Here is a 25,365-nt window from a genome sequence, read left to right on the forward strand (position 1 = left end):
GGATTAATTTCCATGTGTTTATAAAGTGGTAGAAACTGGTAGAAGATTAATTTCCATGTGTTTAGAATGTGGTAAACACTGGTAGAGGATTAACTTCCATGTGTTTATAAAGTGTTAGAACCTGGTAGAGGATTAATTTCCATGTGTTTATATTGTGGTAAAAACTGGTAGAGGATTAATTTCCATGTGTTTATATTGTGGTAAAAACTGGTAGAGGATTAATTCCCATGTGTTTATATTGTGGTAAAAACTGGTAGAGGATTAATTTCCATGTGTTTATAAAGTGGTAGAAACTGGTAGAGGATTAATTTCCATGTGTTTATAAAGTGGTAAACACTGGTAGAGGATTAACTTCCATGTGTTTATAAAGTAGTAGAAACTGGTAGAGGATTAATTTCCATGTGTTTATAAAGTGTTAGAACCTGGTAGAGGATTAACTTCCATGTGTTTATAAAGTGTTAGAACCTGGTAGAGGATTAACTTCCATGTGTTTATAAAGTGTTAGAACCTGGTAGAGGATTAACTTCCATGTGTTTATAAAGTGTTAGAACCTGGTAGAGGATTAATTTCCATTTGTTTATAATGTGGTAAAAACTGGTAGTGGATTAACTTCCATGTGTTTATAAAGTGGTAGAAACTGGTAGAGGATTAACTTCCATGTGTTTATAAAGTGGTAAAAACTGATAGAGGATTAATTTCCATGTGTTTATAAAGTGTTAGAACCTGGTAGAGGATTAATTTCCATGTGTTTATAATGTGGTAAAAACTGGTAGTGGATTAACTTCCATGTGTTTATAAAGTGGTAGAAACTGGTAGAGGATTAACTTCCATGTGTTTATAAAGTGGTAAAACTGATAGAGGATTAATTTCCATGTGTTTATAAAGTGTTAGAACCTGGTAGAGGATTAATTTCCATGTGTTTATAATGTGGTAAAAACTGGTAGTGGATTAACTTCCATGTGTTTATAAAGTGGTAGAAACTGGTAGAGGATTAACTTCCATGTGTTTATAAAGTGGTAAAACTGGTACAGGATTAACTTCCATGTGTTTATAAAGTGTTAGAACCTGGTAGAGGATTAATTTCCATGTGTTTATAATGTGGTAAAAACTGGTAGTGGATTAACTTCCATGTGTTTATAAAGTGGTAGAAACTGGTAGAGGATTAACTTCCATGTGTTTATAAAGTGGTAAAAACTGATAGAGGATTAATTTCCATGTGTTTATAAAGTGTTAGAACCTGGTAGAGGATTAATTTCCATGTGTTTATAATGTGGTAAAAACTGGTAGTGGATTAACTTCCATGTGTTTATAAAGTGGTAGAAACTGGTAGAGGATTAACTTCCATGTGTTTATTAAGTGTTAGAACCTAGTAGAGAATTAACTTCCATGTGTTTATAAAGTGTTAGAACCTGGTAGAGGATTAATTTCCATGTGTTTATAAAGTGTTAGAAACTGGTAGAGGATTAACTTCCATGTGTTTATAAAGTGGTAGAAACTGGTGGAGGATTAATTTCCATGTGTTTATAATGTGGTAAAAACTGGTAGTGGATTAACTTCCATGTGTTTATAAAGTGGTAGAAACTGGTAGAGAATTAACTTCCATGTGTTTATAATGTGGTAAAAACTGGTAGTGGATTAACTTCCATGTGTTTATAAAGTGGTAGAAACTGGTAGTGGATTAACTTCCATGTGTTTATAAAGTGTTAGAACCTGGTGGAGGATTAATTTCCATGTGTTTATAATGTGGTAAAAACTGGTAGTGGATTAACTTCCATGTGTTTATAAAGTGGTAGAAACTGGTAGAGGATTAACTTCCATGTGTTTATAAAGTGGTAGAAACTGGTAGAGAATTAACTTCCATGTGTTTATAAAGTGTTAGAACCTGGTAGAGAATTAACTTCCATGTGTTTATAAAGTGGTAGAAACTAGAAAAGATTTAACTTCCATGTGTTTATAAAGTGATAAAAACTTCGATAAATGTTGTTCAGTGTCGACTCTTTACAACGTCATCATTGAAGTTACGACCAATTGACTACACTCAAATTACTTTTCGTACTACGAGAAACTCCACGACTAAACAGTGGGTTTCACTAGGTAGTCACCACTCTCTCCACGACTAAACAGTGGGTTTCACTAGGTAGTCACCACTCTCTCCACGACTAAACAGTGGGTTTCACTTGGTAGTCACCACTCTCTCCACGACTAAACAGTGGGTTTCACTAGGTAGTCACCACTCTCTCCACGACTAAACAGTGGGTTTCACTAGGTAGTCACCACTCTCTCCACGACTAAACAGTGGGTTTCACTAGGTAGTCACCACTCTCTGCAATCGTGCAGACGTTTTTATGGAAGATTTTGAAGAAAACGCTTTCTCTTCAACACGAAGTTTCTACAGATGTTATGCTAACGAAACCTCCGTTATCTGAACCACTTCCGTATGAATATGTACCAGCCAGCTTCCTAAACCACTTCAGTATGAAAATGTAGCAGCCAGCTTCCTAAACCACTTCAGTATGAAAATGTACCAGCCTGCTTCCTGGTGCATAAACCACTTCAGTATCAAAATGTACCAGCCAGCTTCCTGGTATATAAACCACTTCAGTATGAAAATGTACCAGCCAGCTTCCTGGTATATAAACCACTTCAGTATGAAAATGTACCAGCCAGCTTCCTGGTGCATAAACCACTTCAGTATGAAAATGTACCAGCCAGCTTCCTGGTGCATAAACCACTTCAGTATGAAAATGTACCAGCCAGCTTCCTGGTGCATAAACCACTTCAGTATGAAAATGTACCAGCCAGCTTCCTGGTGCATAAACCACTTCAGTATGAAAATGTACCAGCCAGCTTCCTGGTATATAAACCACTTCAGTATGAAAATGTACCAGCCAGCTTCCTGGTATATAAACCACTTCAGTATGAAAATGTACCAGCCAGCTTCCTGGTATATAAACCACTTCAGTATGAAAATGTACCAGCCAGCTTCCTGGTATATAAACCACTTCAGTATGAAAATGTACCAGCCAGCTTCCTGGTATATAAACCACTTCAGTATGAAAATGTACCAGCCAGCTTCCTGGTATATAAACCACTTCAGTATGAAAATGTACCAGCCAGCTTCCTGGTATATAAACCATTTCAGTATGAAAATGTACCAGCCAGCTTCCTAAACCACTTCAGTATGAAAATGTACCAGCCAGCTTCCTAAACCACTTCAGTATGAAAATGTACCAGCCAGCTTCCTAAACCACTTCAGTATGAAAATAAAGCAGCACAACCTCCTACCATTTCTTGACATGTTCACCAGCAGATAACTGAGGCTTGAAAGATGTTTTTTAACCTAACTTCCAGCCAAGTGTAGGATTTGACACACTGACCTGAAGACGTTGTCTTCTTATTACTTATGTTGCTGTCTATTCAACTATACTTTTTCGTGAATGCTCTGCCTAAATAATCTGGAAGACAATTTGTAAAAACCATTTCTGAAGAGAAATCTCAGCTGGCGAAGTGGTGAACGAAACAAGAATTTCTGAAGTCGGGTAGTTTAGTGTTGTTTTCTACGTCGAAATTTACAAAACAAGACGGTAACGCCCCCCTGATCTTACACTATAATCCTGTCCGAACCTACACTATAAACCTATCATAAGCATTGCACTCTTGACCTACACTACAACCCTATCTGATGCACTGCCCTCCAAACCAACACTTCAAACTTATCTGAAGTATTGCCCTATAAACCTATAGTACCAACCTAACTAAGGAAACGTTCTCTTTCACAAAGTAAATATATTGGCTACTAAAATAAAATTACAAAATGAACTGTGATAAAGCTGGACGTACTCTCTTCCTGGTATAATAAACACGCCTTTCACGCTGACAAGATTGTATAACAGTTAATCCGTGTCACTGTTAAACTGTTTATCGTTTATTATACAGAAGCTGCCCCGTGAGAATTCTAGAGTTTTTAATAGTTCAGTAGTCACACGGGTCAGCTACTGTTTACCTTTTTATTGAACAGTAACTGACAGTAACTGCACAAACCTACACAAAAGGCTATCTGTGCTATACGCCTCGTTTCTCGCAGACATACTGGGGGACTTCACAGATGGACACGTGTTTTCGAATTATTGCAATTGAGATATTATTATTTAAACAGTAGTACTGGTGATAGAAGATTCTCCTAAACTTTTATGTGTTTTACGACTGGTAATGTTTCTTTACTACTCGTTTCTACGCAGATCTGTTTGTATTCATGAAATTCCGTTATGTAAATTATTGGGTTCATCTGAAGAAACATTTCAAACGGATTGTTATTAAATGTAATATCCTGAAAGATATACTCAGTTAACAACTAACAGAGGTATAGTTTTAAAATAATATAAATCACTTTACGTTGTTTCTATTTTTACTTTTAATTTCGTAGAACACTTCAGGGTAATATTTTAATGAAGCAATAGTTATTAAAATACCAAAATGAATTATTATTTCCTTTGTAAAGCTATTGTGATTTATTCAGATTTGTAAATCAGTGAATTTGAATCTCTGACTTTGTGTTTTGTTTCCTAGAACAAGCCCCAACTTTTCTTTTTACCTTCAACAAAAAGTACGTACATCCGGGCTCTTCACTTTCTTTGAAATGCTCTGCATCTGGCAATCCGTTACCACAAATAACGTGGACACGAGATGGCGCTGCTTTACCAGAAGCTTATCACATTCGAGTCGGAGATTATGTTAGTGGTACCAACACAGTAAACAGCTACATTAACATTACCACAGTAAGTATAGAAGATGGCGCTACTTACGCCTGTATCGCGACAAATGGCGCTGGTCAAGTTTATCACTCTAATCGTGTGGACGTGTATGGTCCACCGTTTGTCAGACCGTTGTCCAATCACACTGTCCTTGGAGGAAAGCCAGCTGTTTTCCATTGTCCAGTAAGCGGTTACCCTCTGAAAGAAATAATATGGAAGAAAGGTGAGGAATTATTGTTTGCTATCTGAATTCGACCCTTGTTGAGTGAACGAGTGGGGATGGAGGTAGAAAGCGAAAACGTGCCCCCCAAGAACCAATGTATATATAATGAAAAATTGTGAAAGATTAACAACTGAAGAGATATTAAAAATCATAAGAGAATTTAAAACAGAAATATGTGTATATTTATTACATTAATAACACGTTTCATAAATAATGCAAGTTATTTATATAATGTATTTAAAAAACAAACAAATATTAAATGTTCTAAACTACGGTTTAAGTGATGAAACTTGGCTCTAAGATAAAATATATCTTATCGATACTTTAAATTCTATGCGCTTTTTTTCCGATCTTTTCAAAGCATATTTAGTATTTTCTTTGTGTTATTTTAGGGTAAATAAAAAAAAATATGACATCTTTATTTCAGCAAACAAACGTCTTCCATTTAACCATCGACAAAAGACCTTTCCTAATGGTACCTTGATTCTTCAAGACATCCAGAAATCAGTAGATGGCGGTTTGTACAGCTGTGAAGCTATTGGTGAGAAAGGAGAAACAGCTCGAAGTAGCATGGTGATATACGTAGCAAGTAAGAAACATGTGTAGCACATGTTACGAAGGATGTTCTAAATATATGTAGCCTTTTGGAAATTTCAATTAAAAAAAACAAACTTTATATACCATATTTTATTTAGAAGTTATTTTAGACAACTATAGGTATACCTTCCTCAGTTCACTCTTGATCAGTGTTTGTAAGATGTCATATAACGTAATAGGAACAGCACAAATAGCGCGTGGTATAGCTTTGTGCTTAACAATAATAAAAACAAAAAAAAACACAAGTAAAGCCTTTTTCTCCACCCATTAACACGAATTTCTGAAAGTTCAATATCCAACTTTATCTGTTCTTTATTTTCATTATCAACTTTATCTCTTCTAGAATACATACTAAACTGTAATATCAACAAGAAACGTTAAGCATCTAGGCTTGACAACTTAATAACTTCTAAACTGTTAGTACTCTTGTTAATATCATGGTTCATCAGGCTGCTGGACATACGTTAGTACTCTTGTTAATATCATGGTTCATCAGGCTGCTCAATATACGTCAGTACTCTTGCTAATATCGTGGTTCATCAGGCTGCTTGACATACGTCAGTACTCTTGCTAATATCATGGTTCATGAGGCTGCTTGACATACGTCAGTACTCTTGCCAATATCATGGTTCATTAGGCTGCTTGACATACGTCAGTACTCTTGTTAATATCATGGTTCATCAGGCTGCTCAATATACGTCAGTACTCTTGCTAATATCGTGGTTCATCAGGCTGCTTGACATACGTCAGTACTCTAGCTAATATCATGGTTCATCAGGCTGCTTGACATACGTCAGTACTCTTGCTAATATCATGGTTCATCAGGCTGCTTGACATACGTCAAAACTCTTCTTAATATCAATGTCCATCAGGCTGCTTGACATACGACAGTACTCTTGTTAATATCATGGTTGATCAGGCTGCTTGACATACGTCAGTACTCTTGTTAATATCATGGTTCATCAGGCTGCTTGACATACGTCAGTACTCTTGTTAATATCATGGTTCATCAGGCTGCTTGACATACGACAGTACTCTTGCTAATATCATGGTTCATCAGGCTGCTTGACATATGACAGTACTCTTGTTAATATAATGGTTCATCAGGCTGCTTGACATACGACAGTACTCTTGTTAATATCATGGTTCATCAGGCTGCTTGACATACGTCAGTACTCTTGTTAATATCATGGTTCATCAGGCTGCTTGACATACGTTAATACTCTTGTTAATATCATGGTTCATCAGGCTGCTTGACATACGTCAGTACTCTTGCCAATATCATGGTTGATCAGGCTGCTTGACATACGTCAGTACTCTTGTTAATATCATGGTTCATCAGGCTGCTTGACATACGTCAGTACTCTTGTTAATATCATGGTTCATCAGGCTGCTTGACATACGTCAGTGGTCCATACGTTAAGTTTTACTTTTTTTGGTAGATGCAAATCGCATCTAAACATGCTTCTAACACAATCACGTTAAATTAATGAAGTTACTGCAAAGAAACAAGTGTTAAAATAGGCCTATGTAAATTACGTTCAGATTCATTATGTTCTGATTCTAATCACTTAGTCCAACAATCGTATTCGTTAGTTTAAAAAGATGTTTTATTCCCCAGGTATTTCAAAGCTAAAAATCCAGTTTCAGTACTCGTGGTTGGTACGATAGAGTTATCGGTTTGTGTAGCCTTGTGCTCAACGTCAAACAAGCAGTAACTGATTGTGTTTCTTCTACACAGCGCCACCAGTAGTTGAGCCCTTCAACTTCAACCCTGATCTAACGACTGGTCAGCGTGTAACGGTTGTATGTGTTGTATCAGACGGTGACCTTCCCATTACAATAAGGTGGTTAAAGGATGGAATAAGTCTGCCATCCAGCCTCCACGCGTCCATCAATATGGCCAACAATTATACATCTCTACTGTCCTTCCCAGTCGTCCGTCGTGAACACAGCGGAAACTACACCTGTGTAGCCTCTAATCCAGCGGCTTCGAATAATTTTACAGCCACGATGGACGTTAAAGGTAACGTGAATTTATGTTGTATAATTTTTGAAACTACGTATTTAAATTGCCCATTGAATTTATAGGTGTTACGTGTACTATGGACAAAGTATTTAATCATTCATATGACAGTATAAAAAATTGGTCTTTATATAACCTTCTAAAGTCCAGTTGGAGGAGTCTCTTGTTTTAACAACTTACACTACCAGTATGATGTTATGGTGTTGTTTGAACAGATACCAGTATGATGTTATTGTGTTGTTTGAACAGACACCAGTATGGTGATGTAATTGTGTTGTTTGAACAGACACCAGTATGATGTTATTGTGTTGTTTGCACAGACACCTGTATGATGATGTAATTGTGTTGTTTGAACAGACACCAGTGTGATGTTATTGTGTTGTTTGAACAGATACCAGAATGATGTTATTGTGTTGTTTGAACAGACACCAGTATGATGTTATTGTGTTGTTTTAACAGACACCAGTATGATGATGTAATTGTGTTGTTTGAACAGACACCAGTGTGATGTTATTGTGTTGTTTGAACAGATACCAGTATGATGATGTAATTGTGTTGTTTGAACAGACACCAGTATGATGATGTAATTGTGTTGTTTGAACAGACACCAGTATGATGATGTAATTGTGTTGTTTGAACAGACACCAGTATGGTGATGTTATTGTGTTGTTTGAACAGATACCAGTATGATGATGTAATTGTGTTGTTTTAACAGACACCAGTATGGTGATGTTATTGTGTTGTTTGAACAGATACCAGTATGATGATGTAATTGTGTTGTTTTAACAGACACCAGTATGATGTTATTGTGTTGTTATAACAGACACCAGTATGATGTTATTGTGTTGTTATAACAGACACCAGTATGATGTTATTGTGTTGTTTGCACAGACACCAGTATCACGATGTTATTGTGTTGTTTTAACAGACACCAGTATGATGTTATTGTGTTGTTTGCACAGACACCAGTATGGTGATGTTATTGTGTTGTTTGAACAGACACCAGTATGATGTTATTCTGTTGTTTGAACAGACACCAGTGTGATGTTATTGTGTTGTTTGAACAGACACCAGTATGATGATGTTATTGTGTTGTTTGAACAGACATCAGTATGATGATGTTATTGTGTTGTTTGAACAGACATCAGTATGATGTTATTGTGTTGTTTGAACAGACACCAGTATGGTGATGTTATTGTGTTGTTTGAACAGATACCAGTATGGTGATGTTATTGTGTTGTTTTAACAGACACCAGTATGATGATGTTATTGTGTTGTTTTAACAGACACCAGTATGATGATGTAATTGTGTTGTTTGAACAGACACCAGTATGGTGATGTTATTGTGTTGTTTGAACAGACACCTGTATGATGATGTAATTGTGTTGTTTGAACAGACACTAGTGTGATGTTATTGTGTTGTTTGAATAGACATCAGTATGATGTTATTGTGTTGTTTGAACAGACACCAGTATGATGATGTAATTGTGTTGTTTGAACAGACACCAGTGTGATGTTATTGTGTTGTTTGAATAGACATCAGTATGATGTTATTGTGTTGTTTTAACAGACACCAGTATGATGATGTAATTGTGTTGTTTGAACAGACACCAGTGTGATGTTATTGTGTTGTTTGAATAGACATCAGTATGATGTTATGGTGTTGTTTGAACAGACACCAGTATGATGATGTTATTGTGTTGTTTGAACAGACACCAGTAAGATGATGTTATTGTGTTGTTTGAACAGACACCAGTAAGATGATGTTATTGTGTTGTTTGAACAGACACCAGTATGATGATGTTATTGTGTTGTTTGAACAGACACCAGTATGATGATGTAATTTTGTTGTTTGAACAGACATCAGTATGATGATGTAATTGTGTTGTTTGAACAGACACCAGTGTGATGTTATTGTGTTGTTATAACAGACACCAGTATGACGATATTATTGTGTTGTTTGAACAGACACCAGTATGACGATGTTATTGTGTTGTTTTAACAGACACCAGTATGATGATGTTATTGTGTTGTTTTAACAGACACCAGTATGATGATGTAATTGTGTTGTTTGAACAGACACCAGTATGGTGATGTTATTGTGTTGTTTGAACAGACACCTGTATGATGATGTAATTGTGTTGTTTGAACAGACACTAGTGTGATGTTATTGTGTTGTTTGAATAGACATCAGTATGATGTTATTGTGTTGTTTGAACAGACACCAGTATGATGATGTAATTGTGTTGTTTGAACAGACACCAGTGTGATGTTATTGTGTTGTTTGAATAGACATCAGTATGATGTTATTGTGTTGTTTTAACAGACACCAGTATGATGATGTAATTGTGTTGTTTGAACAGACACCAGTGTGATGTTATTGTGTTGTTTGAATAGACATCAGAATGATGTTATGGTGTTGTTTGAACAGACACCAGTATGATGATGTTATTGTGTTGTTTGAACAGACACCAGTAAGATGATGTTATTGTGTTGTTTGAACAGACACCAGTAAGATGATGTTATTGTGTTGTTTGAACAGACACCAGTATGATGATGTTATTGTGTTGTTTGAACAGACACCAGTATGATGATGTAATTTTGTTGTTTGAACAGACATCAGTATGATGTTATTGTGTTGTTTGAACAGACACCAGTATGACGATGTTATTGTGTTGTTTTAACAGACACCAGTATGATGATGTTAGTGTGTTGTTTGAACAGACACCAGTATAATGATGTTATTGTGTTGTTTGAACAGACACCAGTATGATGATGTTATTGTGTTGTTTGAACAGACACCAGTATAATGATGTTATTGTGTTGTTTGAACAGACACCAGTATGATGATGTTATTGTGTTGTTTGAACAGACACCAGTATAATGATGTTATTGTGTTGTTTGAACAGACACCAGTATGATGATGTAATTTTGTTGTTTGAACAGACATCAGTATGATGTTATTGTGTTGTTTGAACAGACACCAGTATGATGATGTAATTGTGTTGTTTTAACAGACACCAGTATGATGATGTTATTGTGTTGTTTTAACAGACACCAGTATGATGATGTTATTGTGTTGTTTTAACAGACACCAGTATGATGATGTTATTGTGTTGTTTGAACAGACACCAGTATGATGATGTTATTGTGTTGTATGAACAGACACCAGTATGATGATGTAATTTTGTTGTTTGAACAGACACGAGTATGATGTTATTGTGTTGTTTGAACAGACGCCAGTATGATGATGTAATTGTGTTGTTTTAACAGACACCAGTATGATGATGTTATTGTGTTGTTTTAACAGATACCAGTATGGTGATGTTATTGTGTTGTTTTAACAGACACCAGTGTGATGTTATTGTGTTGTTTGAACAGACATCAGTATGATGATGTTATTGTGTTGTTTGAACAGACATCAGTATGATGATGTTATTGTGTTGTTTGAACAGACATCAGTATGATGATGTTATTGTGTTGTTTGAACAGACATCAGTATGATGATGTTATTGTGTTGTTTGAACAGACACCAGTATGATGATGTTATTGTGTTGTTTGAAGAGACACCAGTATGATGATGTAATTGTGTTGTTTTAACAGACACCAGTATGACGATATTATTGTGTTGTTTGAACAGACACCAGTATGATGATGTTATTGTGTTGTTTGAACAGACACCAGTATGATGATGTTATTGTGTTGTTTGAACAGACACCAGTGTGATGTTATTGTGTTGTTTGAACAGACACCAGTATGGTGATGTTATTGTGTTGTTTGAACAGACACCAGTATGGTGATGTTATTGTGTTGTTTGAACAGACACCAGTATGGTGATGTTATTGTGTTGTTTGAACAGACACCAGTATGATGATGTAATTGTGTTGTTTGAACAGACACCAGTATGACGATGTAATTGTGTTGTTTGAACAGACACCAGTATGACGATGTTATTGTGTTATTTGAACAGACACCAGTATGATGTTATTGTGTTGTTTTAACAGACACCAGTGTGATGTTATTGTGTTGTTTGAACAGACACCAGTATGATGTTATTGTGTTGTTTGAACAGACACCAGTATGATGATGTCATTGTGTTGTTTGAACAGACACCAGTGTGATGTTATTGTGTTGTTTTAACAGACACCAGTATGATGATGTAATTGTGTTGTTTGAACAGACACCAGTGTGATGTTATTGTGTTGTTTGAATAGACATCAGTATGATGTTATTGTGTTGTTTGAATAGACATCAGTATGATGTTATTGTGTTGTTTGAACAGACACCAGTATGATGATGTAATTGTGTTGTTTTAACAGACACCTGTATGATGATGTAATTGTGTTGTTTGAACAGACATCAGTATGATGTTATTGTGTTGTTTGAACAGACACCAGTATGATGATGTAATTGTGTTGTTTTAACAGACACCAGTATGATGATGTTATTGTGTTATTTGAACAGACACCAGTGTGATGATGTAATTGTGTTGTTTTAACAGATACCAGTATGGTGATGTAATTGTGTTGTTTTAACAGACACCAGTATGATGATGTAATTGTGTTGTTTTAACAGACACCAGTATGATGATGTAATTGTGTTGTTTGAACAGACACCAGTATGGTGATGTTATTGTGTTGTTTGAACAGATACCTGTATGATGATGTAATTGTGTTGTTTGAACAGACACGAGTATGATGTTATTGTGTTGTTTGAACAGACACCAGTGTGATGTTGTGTTGTTTGAATAGACATCAGTATGATGTTATTGTGTTGTTTTAACAGACACCAGTATGATGATGTAATTGTGTTGTTTGAACAGACACCAGTGTGATGTTGTGTTGTTTGAATAGACATCAGTATGATGTTATTGTGTTGTTTTAACAGACACCAGTATGATGATGTAATTGTGTTGTTTGAACAGACACCAGTGTGATATTATTGTGTTGTTTGAATAGACATCAGTATGATGTTATTGTGTTGTTTTAACAGACACCAGTATGATGATGTAATTGTGTTGTTTGAACAGACACCAGTGTGATGTTATTGTGTTGTTTGAATAGACATCAGTATGATGATGTTATTGTGTTGTTTGAACAGACACCAGTATGATGATGTTATTGTGTTGTTTGAACATACACAAGTATGATGTTATTGTGTTGATTTAACAGACACCAGTATGGTGATGTTATGGTGTTGTTTGAACAGACACCAGTATGATGATGTTATTGTGTTGTTTGAACAGACACCAGTATGATGATGTTATTGTGTTGTTTGAACATACACCAGTATGATGATGTTATTGTGTTGTTTGAACAGACATCAGTATGATGTTATTGTGTTGTTTGAACAGACACCAGTATGACGATGTTATTGTGTTGTTTTAACAGACACCAGTATGATGATGTTATTGTGTTGTTTGAACAGACACTAGTATAATGATGTTATTGTGTTGTTTGAACAGACACCAGTATGATGATGTTATTGTGTTGTTTGAACAGACACCAGTATAATGATGTTATTGTGTTGTATGAACAGACACCAGTATAATGATGTTATTGTGTTGTTTGAACAGACACCAGTATAATGATGTTATTGTGTTGTTTGAACAGACACCAGTATGATGATGTAATTTTGTTGTTTGAACAGACATCAGTATGATGTTATTGTGTTGTTTGAACAGACACCAGTATGATGATGTTATTGTGTTGTTTGAACAGACACCAGTATGATGATGTAATTGTGTTGTTTTAACAGACACCAGTATGATGATGTTATTGTGTTGTTTGAACAGACACCAGTATGATGATGTAATTTTGTTCTTTGAACAGACACGAGTATATGATGTTATTGTGTTGTTTGAACAGACACCAGTATGATGATGTAATTGTGTTGTTTTAACAGATACCAGTATAATGATGTTATTGTGTTGTTTGAACAGACACCAGTATGATGATGTTATTGTGTTGTTTTAACAGACACCAGTATGATGATGTAATTTTGTTGTTTGAACAGACATCAGTATGATGTTATTGTGTTGTTTGAACAGACACCAGTATGATGATGTAATTGTGTTGTTTTAACAGACACCAGTATGATGATGTTATTGTGTTGTTTGAACAGACACCAGTATAATGATGTTATTGTGTTGTTTTAATAGACACCAGTATGATGATGTTATTGAGTTGCTTTAACAGACACCAGTATGATGATGTTATTGTGTTGTTTTAACAGACACCAGTATGATGATGTTATTGTGTTGTTTGAACAGACACCAGTATAATGATGTTATTGTGTTGTTTGAACAGACACCAGTATGATGATGTTATTGTGTTGTTTGAACAGACACCAGTATGATGATGTAATTTTGTTCTTTGAACAGACACGAGTATGATGTTATTGTGTTGTTTGAACAGACACCAGTATGATGATGGAATTGTGTTGTTTTAACAGATACCAGTATAATGATGTTATTGTGTTGTTTGAACAGACACCAGTATGATGATGTTATTGTGTTGTTTTAACAGACACCAGTATGATGATGTAATTTTGTTGTTTGAACAGACATCAGTATGATGTTATTGTGTTGTTTGAACAGACACCAGTATGATGATGTAATTGTGTTGTTTTAACAGACACCAGTATGATGATGTTATTGTGTTGTTTGAACAGACACCAGTATGATGATGTAATTGTGTTGTTTGAACAGACACCAGTATGGTGATGTTATTGTGTTGTTTGAACAGATACCTGTATGATGATGTAATTGTGTTGTTTGAACAGACACGAGTATGATGTTATTGTGTTGTTTGAACAGACACCAGTGTGATGTTGTGTTGTTTGAATAGACATCAGTATGATGTTATTGTGTTGTTTTAACAGACACCAGTATGATGATGTAATTGTGTTGTTTGAACAGACACCAGTGTGATGTTGTGTTGTTTGAATAGACATCAGTATGATGTTATTGTGTTGTTTTAACAGACACCAGTATGATGATGTAATTGTGTTGTTTGAACAGACACCAGTGTGATGTTATTGTGTTGTTTGAATAGACATCAGTATGATGTTATTGTGTTGTTTTAACAGACACCAGTATGATGATGTAATTGTGTTGTTTGAACAGACACCAGTGTGATGTTATTGTGTTGTTTGAATAGACATCAGTATGATGATGTTATTGTGTTGTTTGAACAGACACCAGTATGATGATGTTATTGTGTTGTTTGAACATACACCAGTATGATGTTATTGTGTTGATTTAACAGACACCAGTATGGTGATGTTATGGTGTTGTTTGAACAGACACCAGTATGATGATGTTATTGTGTTGTTTGAACAGACACCAGTATGATGATGTTATTGTGTTGTTTGAACATACACCAGTATGATGATGTTATTGTGTTGTTTGAACAGACATCAGTATGATGTTATTGTGTTGTTTGAACAGATACAAGTATGACGATGTTATTGTGTTGTTTTAACAGACACCGGTATGATGATGTTATTGTGTTGTTTGAACAGACACTAGTATAATGATGTTATTGTGTTGTTTGAACAGACACCAGTATGATGATGTTATTGTGTTGTTTGAACAGACACCAGTATAATGATGTTATTGTGTTGTATGAACAGACACCAGTATAATGATGTTATTGTGTTGTTTGAACAGACACCAGTATAATGATGTTATTGTGTTGTTTGAACAGACACCAGTATGATGATGTAATTTTGTTGTTTGAACAGACATCAGTATGATGTTATTGTGTTGTTTGAACAGACACCAGTATGATGATGTTATTGTGTTGTTTGAACAGACACCAGTATGATGATGTAATTGTGTTGTTTTAACAGACACCAGTATGATGATGTTATTGTGTTGTTTGAACAGACACCAGTATGATGATGTAATTTTGTTCTTTGAACAGACACGAGTATGATGTTATTGTGTTGTTTGAACAGACACCAGTATGATGATGTAATTGTGTTGTTTTAACAGATACCAGTATAATGATGTTATTGTGTTGTTTGAACAGACACCAGTATGATGATGTTATTGTGTTGTTTTAACAGACACCAGTATGATGATGTAATTTTGTTGTTTGAACAGACATCAGTATGATGTTATTGTGTTGTTTGAACAGACACCAGTATGATGATGTAATTGTGTTGTTTTAACAGACACCAGTATGATGATGTTATTGTGTTGTTTGAACAGACACCAGTATAATGATGTTATTGTGTTGTTTTAATAGACACCAGTATGATGATGTTATTGAGTTGCTTTAACAGACACCAGTATGATGATGTTATTGTGTTGTTTTAACAGACACCAGTATGATGATGTTATTGTGTTGTTTTAACAGACACCAGTGTGATGTTATTGTGTTGTTTGAACAGACACCAGTATGATGATGTTATTGTGTTGTTTGAACAGACACCAGTATGATGATGTAATTTTGTTCTTTGAACAGACACGAGTATGATGTTATTGTGTTGTTTGAACAGACACCAGTATGATGATGGAATTGTGTTGTTTTAACAGATACCAGTATAATGATGTTATTGTGTTGTTTGAACAGACACCAGTATGATGATGTTATTGTGTTGTTTTAACAGACACCAGTATGATGATGTAATTTTGTTGTTTGAACAGACATCAGTATGATGTTATTGTGTTGTTTGAACAGACACCAGTATGATGATGTAATTGTGTTGTTTTAACAGACACCAGTATGATGATGTTATTGTGTTGTTTGAACAGACACCAGTATGATGATGTTATTGTGTTGTTTGAACAGACACCAGTATAATGATGTTATTGTGTTGTTTTAATAGACACCAGTATGATGATGTTATTGTGTTGTTTTAACAGACACCAGTATGATGATGTTATTGTGTTGTTTTAACAGACACCGGTATGATGATGTTATTGTGTTGTTTTAACAGACACCAGTATGGTGATGTTATTGTGTTGTTTGAACAGACACCAGTATGGTGATGTTATTGTGTTGTTTGAACAGACACCAGTATGGTGATGTTATTGTGTTGTTTGAACAGACACCAGTGTGATGTTATTGTGTTGTTTGAACAGACACCAGTATGATGATGTAATTGTGTTGTTTGAACAGACACCAGTATGACGATGTTATTGTGTTATTTGAACAGACACCAGTATGATGTTATTCTGTTGTTTTAACAGACACCAGTATGATGATGTCATTGTGTTGTTTGAACAGACACCAGTGTGATGTTATTGTGTTGTTTTAACAGACACCAGTATGATGATGTAATTGTGTTGTTTGAACAGACACCAGTGTGATGTTATTGTGTTGTTTGAATAGACATCAGTATGATGTTATTGTGTTGTTTGAATAGACATCAGTATGATGTTATTGTGTTGTTTGAACAGACACCAGTATGATGATGTAATTGTGTTGTTTTAACAGACACCTGTATGATGATGTAATTGTGTTGTTTGAACAGACATCAGTATGATGTTATTGTGTTGTTTGAACAGACACCAGTATGATGATGTAATTGTGTTGTTTTAACAGACACCAGTATGATGATGTTATTGTGTTATTTGAACAGACACCAGTGTGATGATGTAATTGTGTTGTTTTAACAGGTACCAGTATGGTGATGTAATTGTGTTGTTTTAACAGACACCAGTATGATGATGTAATTGTGTTGTTTTAACAGACACCAGTATGATGATGTAATTGTGTTGTTTGAACAGACACCAGTTTGGTGATGTTATTGTGTTGTTTGAACAGACACGAGTATGATGTTATTGTGTTGTTTGAACAGACACCAGTGTGATGTTGTGTTGTTTGAATAGACATCAGTATGATGTTATTGTGTTGTTTTAACAGACACCAGTATGATGATGTAATTGTGTTGTTTGAACAGACACCAGTGTGATGTTGTGTTGTTTGAATAGACATCAGTATGATGTTATTGTGTTGTTTTAACAGACACCAGTATGATGATGTAATTGTGTTGTTTGAACAGACACCAGTGTGATGTTGTGTTGTTTGAATAGACATCAGTATGATGTTATTGTGTTGTTTTAACAGACACCAGTATGATGATGTAATTGTGTTGTTTGAACAGACACCAGTGTGATGTTATTGTGTTGTTTGAATAGACATCAGTATGATGTTATTGTGTTGTTTTAACAGACACCAGTATGATGATGTAATTGTGTTGTTTGAACAGACACCAGTGTGATGTTATTGTGTTGTTTGAATAGACATCAGTATGATGATGTTATTGTGTTGTTTGAACAGACACCAGTATGATGATGTTATTGTGTTGTTTGAACATACACCAGTATGATGTTATTGTGTTGATTTAACAGACACCAGTATGGTGATGTTATGGTGTTGTTTGAACAGACACCAGTATGATGATGTTATTGTGTTGTTTGAACAGACACCAGTATGATGATGTTATTGTGTTGTTTGAACATACACCAGTATGATGATGTTATTGTGTTGTTTGAACAGACATCAGTATGATGTTATTGTGTTGTTTGAACAGACACCAGTATGACGATGTTATTGTGTTGTTTTAACAGACACCAGTATGATGATGTTATTGTGTTGTTTGAACAGACACTAGTATAATGATGTTATTGTGTTGTTTGAACAGACACCAGTATGATGATGTTATTGTGTTGTTTGAACAGACACCAGTATAATGATGTTATTGTGTTGTATGAACAGACACCAGTATAATGATGTTATTGTGTTGTTTGAACAGACACCAGTGTGATGTTGTGTTGTTTGAATAGACATCAGTATGATGTTATTGGGTTGTTTTAACAGACACCAGTATGATGATGTAATTGTGTTGTTTGAACAGACACCAGTGTGATGTTATTGTGTTGTTTGAATAGACATCAGTATGATGTTATTGTGTTGTTTTAACAGACACCAGTATGATGATGTAATTGTGTTGTTTTAACAGACACCAGTATGATGATGTTATTGTGTTGTTTGAACAGACACCAGTATGATGATGTAATTTTGTTCTTTGAACAGACACGAGTATGATGTTATTGTGTTGTTTGAACAGACACCAGTATGATGATGTAATTGTGTTGTTTTAACAGATACCAGTATAATGATGTTATTGTGTTGTTTGAACAGACACCAGTATGATGATGTTATTGTGTTGTTTTAACAGACACCAGTATGATGATGTAATTTTGTTGTTTGAACAGACATCAGTATGATGTTATTGTGTTGTTTGAACAGACACCAGTATGATGATGTAATTGTGTTGTTTTAACAGACACCAGTATGATGATGTTATTGTGTTGTTTGAACAGACACCAGTATGATGATGTTATTGTGTTGTTTGAACAGACACCAGTATAATGATGTTATTGTGTTGTTTTAATAGACACCAGTATGATGATGTTATTGAGTTGCTTTAACAGACACCAGTATGATGATGTTATTGTGTTGTTTTAACAGACACCAGTATGATGATGTTATTGTGTTGTTTGAACAGACACCAGTATGATGATGTTATTGTGTTGTTTGAACAGACACCAGTATGATGATGTAATTTTGTTCTTTGAACAGACACGAGTATGATGTTATTGTGTTGTTTGAACAGACACCAGTATGATGATGGAATTGTGTTGTTTTAACAGATACCAGTATAATGATGTTATTGTGTTGTTTGAACAGACACCAGTATGATGATGTTATTGTGTTGTTTTAACAGACACCAGTATGATGATGTAATTTTGTTGTTTGAACAGACATCAGTATGATGTTATTGTGTTGTTTGAACAGACACCAGTATGATGATGTAATTGTGTTGTTTTAACAGACACCAGTATGATGATGTTATTGTGTTGTTTGAACAGACACCAGTATGATGATGTTATTGTGTTGTTTGAACAGACACCAGTATAATGATGTTATTGTGTTGTTTTAATAGACACCAGTATGATGATGTTATTGTGTTGTTTTAACAGACACCAGTATGATGATGTTATTGTGTTGTTTTAACAGACACCGGTATGATGATGTTATTGTGTTGTTTTAACAGACACCATTATGATGATGTTATTGTGTCGTTTGAACAGACACCAGTATAATGATGTTATTGTGTCGTTTGAACAGACACCAGTATGATGATGTTATTGTGTTGTTTGAACAGACACCAGTGTGATGTTATTGTGTTGTTTGAATAGACATCAGTATGATGTTATTGTGTTGTTTGAACAGACTCCAGCATGATGATGTAATTGTGTTGTTTTAACAGACATCAGTATGATGTTATTGTGTTGTTTGAACAGACACCAGTATGATGATGTAATTGTGTTGTTTTAACAGACACCAGTATGATGATGTTATTGTGTTGTTTGAACAGACACCAGTATAATGATGTTATTGTGTTGTTTGAACAGACACCAGTATAATGATGTTATTGTGTCGTTTGAACAGACACCAGTATGATGATGTTATTGTGTTGTTTTAACAGACACCAGTGTGATGTTATTGTGTTGTTTGAACAGACACCAGTATGATGATGTTATTGTGGTGTTTGAAGAGACACCAGTATAATGATGTTATTGTGTTGTTTGAACAGACACCAGTATGATGATGTTATTGTGTTGTTTGAACAGACACCAGTATGATGATGTTATTGTGTTGTTTGAACAGACACCAGTATAATGATGTTATTGTGTTGTTTGAACAGACACCAGTATGATGATGTTATTGTGTTGTTTGAACAGACACCAATATGATGATGTTATTGTGTTGTTTGAACAGACACCAGTATGATGATGTTATTGTGTTGTTTGAACAGACACCAGTATGATGATATTATTGTGTTGTTTGAACAGACACCAGTATAATGATGTTATTGTGTTGTTTGAACAGACACCAGTATGATGATGTTATTGTGTTGTTTGAACAGACACCAGTATGATGATGTTATTGTGTTGTTTGAACAGACACCAGTATGATGATGTAATTGTGTTGTTTTAACAGACACCAGTATGATGATGTAATTGTGTTGTTTGAACAGACACCAGTATGATGATGTAATTGTGTTGTTTTAACAGACACCAGTATGATGATGTTATTGTGTTGTTTTAACAGAGACCAGTATGATGATGTAATTGTGTTGTTTTAACAGATACCAGTATGATGTTATTGTGTTGTTTGAACATCAGTATTTTACTTTCTGTAAACAAAACTCTAGTAGTGTTTACTTAGAGAAAAGTAAATTATGTTTTATTCATAGTAAGTGTGTAAGACTTTTTGTCTGGCATTTTGATGTTGTTATTGTATTTACTGTTAGTCAGAATAAACATCACTCATTCATCAAATGTTGGTGAATACATTTAGATAGTGATATTGTTTATGTTATCTTCCAATAGTTCCTCCGTCTTGGAAAACTAAACCTCATAGTGAAGACTCAGTTGTTAATAAGAAAGTTATTTTACACTGTCAGGCGGACGGTTCACCTCCTCCTGTGATACGTTGGAAAAAATCGACAGGTATGAACTTCTCATGTGGTTCACATTTCTGATCATTAGCTGGACTGCTGGCTAACCAGGCTGAAATTTGACACTTAGTGGGCAGAGCACACACAGCCTTTTGGGTAGCTTTATGCATAGAAACATCCTAACTTCTGACTAACCCTTTTTAAGATCGAGGGTAATAAAGCTGATACTGTAAAGGTTTTCTCCTGAGCCTAATGTGGAACAGGAGATTCATATCACAGATTAACTGAGACGGTCGACAAGAGATGGGGTTATTCATCATACTGGAACATTATTGTGGACAGACTCCAACAGCAAAAAGAGAAGTATTACTGTTGTTACATTTCCATCTAGGACTGAGCATGAGGGATGATTTATAACATGACAAATATATACATATAGTACTTCCTTCTATCTGTATTTATTTATATAGTTCTGTGTGTGATAAGAAAGAGGCGCTTCTATATATGTTTGCTCTTAGTTATAGAGTTTGAAGATTTTTGACATTCAAAGCGTGAGATGAAGAGGTTTGTTTGTTTTTAATGACAAACTACATATGTTATATTCAGTATATATTACATATTACATTCACTGTACATCTGAAAGTACGACTAAAATGTTATCACAATCGAGACAGTTTTGAAACTAGAAATTGTACAATGTTAACTAGATTCGTGGTTATATAAAGATAATATGAACTTTAGAATAAAACAATATTTATTTTTCACATAATTATATTACATATATTATACATTTAATTATATCTAATTCATTCGATACTTACTATATATATAATATATTATACATTTAATTATATCTAATTCATTCGATACTTACTATATATATAATATATTATACATTTAATTATATCTAATTCATTCGATACTTACTATATACATAATATATTATACATTTAATTATATCTAATTCATTCGATACTTACTATATATATATATATATATATTCGTGGTGTGACGTAATACATTGTTTTTTACTATTGTTTTGTAAGCTATATATTTACTATCAAAACGTTCTGTTCACGAGCTGATATGGATCAATAGACATAACAGTTTATTTCTGATATACAACTGAGAATGCAATACGTTGTTTTACCGACTTTGATGTAAGTTATCATTGCTACCAATTATATATATAGATATATATGATTTTTAATAAGGTGTAAGTTAATAACATAATACTTAATGAGGTGTATATATAGTAATATGATACTAATAAGGTCTGTATAAAATAACATGATACTTAATGAGGTGTATACATAATAACATGATACTTAATGAGGTCTACATATAATAACATGATACTTAATGTGTAGATTAATAACACGATACTTAATGAGTTATATACACAATAACATAATACTTAATGAGGTGTATATATAGTAATATGATACTAATAAGCTTTGTATAAAATAACATGATACTTAATGAGGTGTATATATAGTAATATGATACTAATAAGGTCTGTATAAAATAACATGATACTTAATGAGGTGTATACATAATAACATGATACTTAATGAGGTCTACATATAATAACATGATACTTAATGAAGTCTACATATAATAACATGATACTTAATCAGGTGTAGATTAATTACATCATACTTAGTGAGGTGTATACGTAATAACATGATACTTAATGAAGTCTACATATAAAAACATGATACTTAATGAAGTCTACATATAATAACATGATACTTAATGAAGTCTACATATAATAACATGATACTTAATGAGTTATATACATAATAACATGATACTTAATGAGTTATATACATAATAACATGATACTTAATGAGGTCTACATATAATAACATGATACTTAATGAGGTGTAGATTAATTACATCATACTTAGTGAGGTGTATACATAATAACATGATACTTAATGAAGTCTACATATAATAACATGATACTTAATGAAGTGTAGATTAATTACATCATACTTAGTGAGGTGTATACATAATAACATGATACTTAATGAAGTGTAGATTAATTACATCATACTTAGTGAGGTGTATACATAATAACATGATACTTAATGAAGTCTACATATAATAACATGATACTTAATGAAGTCTACATATAATAACATGATACTTAATGAAGTGTAGATTAATTACATCATACTTAGTGAGGTGTATACATAATAACATGATACTTAATGAAGTGTAGATTAATTACATCATACTTAGTGAGGTGTATACATAATAACATGATACTTAATGAAGTCTACATATAATAACATGATACTTAATGAAGTCTACATATAATAACATGATACTTAATGAAGTGTAGATTAATTACATCATACTTAGTGAGGTGTATACGTAATAACATGATACTTGATGAGGTGTAGATTAATAACATGATACTTAATAAAGTGTATGCTTAGTAACATAATACGTAATAAAGTGAATACATAATAATATGACACTTAATGAGGTGTATACATAATAACATGATATGTAATAAAATGTATACATAATGAGATGTATACATAACACTGATGTATTTTATAACATAAACTTATTGGGAATTTTAACTAAAATGGTCAAACAATGAACTATAAAATTATAATTATTTTATACATACGTTTATTAGTTCTGAAAATGTTATTGATAATAAAATAACCTGTGACTTCAGCAATGAACGAAGATGAGACATAATAAACAGAAATCAAACTTACACAGTAAACAGGAATAAGACATACACAGTGAACAGAAATCAGACTTACACAGTAAACAGGAATAAGACATACACAGTGAACAGAAATCAGACTTACACAGTAAACAGAAATCACTTACACAGTGAGAAAAATCAGACTTACACAGTGAACAGAAATCAGACTTACACAGTGAACAGAAATCAGACATACACAGTGAACAGAAATCAGACTTACACAGTGAACAGGAATAAGACATACCCAGTGAACAGAAATCAGACTTACACAGTAAACAGGAATAAGACATACCCAGTAAACAGAAATCACTTACACAGTATGCAGAAATCAGATATACCCAGTAAACAGAAATCACTTACACAGTGAACAGAAATCAGACTTACACAGTAAGCAGAAATCAGATATACCCGGTAAACAGAAATCACTTACACAGTGAACAAAATCAGACTTACACAGTAAACAGAAATCACTTACACAGTGAGAAAAATCAGACTTACACAGTAAACAAAAATCAGACTTACACAGTAAACAAAAATCAGACTTACACAGTAAACAAAGATCAAACTTACACAGTAAACTGAAAAAGACTTAACACAGAATAAAACGAGTATTATTTATAAATGGTTTTAATAAGGACTGAAGAAATAAGTAAAAGACCCACTTTAGTAATTATCTATTGAGAAATTCATAAAACAGAAATGGAAGAGTTATACGTGGTTTTATCATTTTATCGTGATGTTACTGCGTATTTGTGTGAGTTTTGTTTCCTTCTATTCACCATCAGATGGCGACATAAATGAAGAAATCCTAAAATAAATCAGTGGAACCCGAGAGTTGCTGAAAAACGTCATATTTAAAATACTTTAACTGATAATTTATATTTGAATAAATAAATATAAGTTTCTATGATATTACATCACCATGAAACTGGTGTATTCTCTAAGACATGTTTCTCTACTAACCTGTAGAGATTTCCAGTAAAACAAGTATTATAATTATAAATTGGTTTTATTTTATTTTATTAGAATTTCATCCATTTTTAAAATACATGTTCATATTTTATTTCCAAGGAGTTTTGTACTCCTGTCAGAGTATTTAAAATAATTATAAAATTTAACAACTAAACATTACAAACTATAGGTGTCCCTGATGCAGACTTCAGAGTGGTTATCAGCAACGCGAATGTCCAGATTTTAGAAAACGGGTCGCTACTAATTCGAGAAGCAGATGTTGACGATGGTGGTCACTACATGTGTCAAGCGACCAATGGTGTAAATCCAGATTTAAGTATGGTTGTTGAACTGAACATTCATGGTAAGTACGTCTGTTGAACTGAACATTCATGGTAAATAGGTCTGTTGAACTGAACATTCATGGTAAGTACTTCTGTTGAACTCAACATTCATGGTAAGAACGTCTGTTGAACTCAACATTCATGGTAAGTAGGTCTGTTGAACTGAACATTCATGGTAAGTAGGTCTGTTGAACTGAACATTCATGGTAAGTACGTCTGTTGAACTCAACATTCATGGTAAGAACGTCTGT

At 33.8% G+C, this 25,365-nt stretch overlaps 1 pseudogene across 1 annotated transcript in view; it reads left to right on the plus strand.

Moving 5' to 3' along the window:
• Positions 1-25,365, plus strand: part of LOC143245839 (cell adhesion molecule Dscam1-like) — a 175,085-nt pseudogene that overhangs the window by 47,916 nt on the left and 101,804 nt on the right. The window contains exons 7-11 of the transcript XR_013025696.1: positions 4,567-4,974; positions 5,402-5,563; positions 7,313-7,597; positions 21,015-21,134; positions 24,961-25,134. The product of XR_013025696.1 is annotated as a cell adhesion molecule Dscam1-like (transcript). The remainder of the gene's footprint in view (positions 1-4,566; positions 4,975-5,401; positions 5,564-7,312; positions 7,598-21,014; positions 21,135-24,960; positions 25,135-25,365) is intronic.

This window comes from Tachypleus tridentatus, chromosome 3 (assembly GCF_004210375.1).
Source record: "Tachypleus tridentatus isolate NWPU-2018 chromosome 3, ASM421037v1, whole genome shotgun sequence".
Lineage (NCBI taxonomy): Eukaryota > Metazoa > Arthropoda > Merostomata > Xiphosura > Limulidae > Tachypleus > Tachypleus tridentatus.